Here is a 1,213-nt window from a genome sequence, read left to right as displayed (position 1 = left end):
CATGTTCTTGTGACACAGTGCCATCGTTTTTGGAGTGCTTCCTTCCTTTCTGTCTTGAAAATAGGTTTTTGACTCATCTTACAGTTTCTGTGCCCCAGTCTTGGAATCAACTACTTTTCTGGTGATCCCTGGTTCTTTTTTGTGGAAACTGGTATTAGAAACCAATATCTGGGAGCTATGTGAGCTCATTGCTACCATGAAGCAAAGGCTTCTGGGTCCTTACAGCAGACAGACTTTGAAAATATTAATTATATACACATATATACATGCATGTGTAGCTATACACACATACACACTTTAAACATTGCAAGTTTGCACCAGTATCTCCGATTCCAATCCATTTCTACTCAGTTTTTTCTTACCATCCACTAAAGTGTGTTTCTTCTACAGCAAGAACCCTACGATGGAGCCCTTTAGTATTTTATTAGTGATGTTATTAACACTATGTTATGTAACACTATGTAAGTGTAATATAGGTGTAACAATATGCAACACTACATATTTACATTAACACCTAAAAAGTAGGCAGAGCAGAAGAGCACACAGACAGATGAGGGACAACAGAAAAGCAGGGGAGACCCAGCAGAGGATATCAAAGAATTCAAGAGAGGATATCAAAGAATTCAAGGGAGAGATGAGCTTTGTCACAGAGACAGTATTCAGCCCCATCAAGTTTAAATCACTTTACACGATTTTTAAAAGCTTTCAAAGGCTTTTCATGCATATCCTGGCTATGTAAAGCACCAGCTGTTTTCATTTTGATGCTCCCTTCCAATATCTGTCCAGGAATACTTTCCTTTATGCTGTTGCGGTTGTAAGATTGCAGCATAATTTGGTGTTTTGCTTTTTGCTTGAGATAGTCTTGTAGCACCTGTTCATTTCCCATGTGTCCTCCCACCCTTCATTCTGACCTGTTTTAATGGCTGTGCTGATTAAAGAGGGAAGAGGCCACCTTTCTTCTAGCTTCTGTGGCTTCCGAAGCCACTCACATCCTTGCCCTTTCATCTGCTCACCCTCCCACTGCTCTGTAAAAAGATGGTGACTACACTTACATAACTTTTGCCAAGATTAAAACATATGGAGTTGCTGATATTCAGTCTATGACGATGGCTGTTTCATATGATCTTAGCCTAGTATATACCAGGCTAAGATATATATATATATATTTAATATATACTATATAAAATACAGTATATTTATAATGCATGTAAAT

Source organism: Capricornis sumatraensis, chromosome 5 (genome assembly GCF_032405125.1).
Source record: "Capricornis sumatraensis isolate serow.1 chromosome 5, serow.2, whole genome shotgun sequence".
In the NCBI taxonomy this organism is placed as follows: domain Eukaryota; kingdom Metazoa; phylum Chordata; class Mammalia; order Artiodactyla; family Bovidae; genus Capricornis; species Capricornis sumatraensis.
This window is presented reverse-complemented; position numbering follows the sequence as displayed.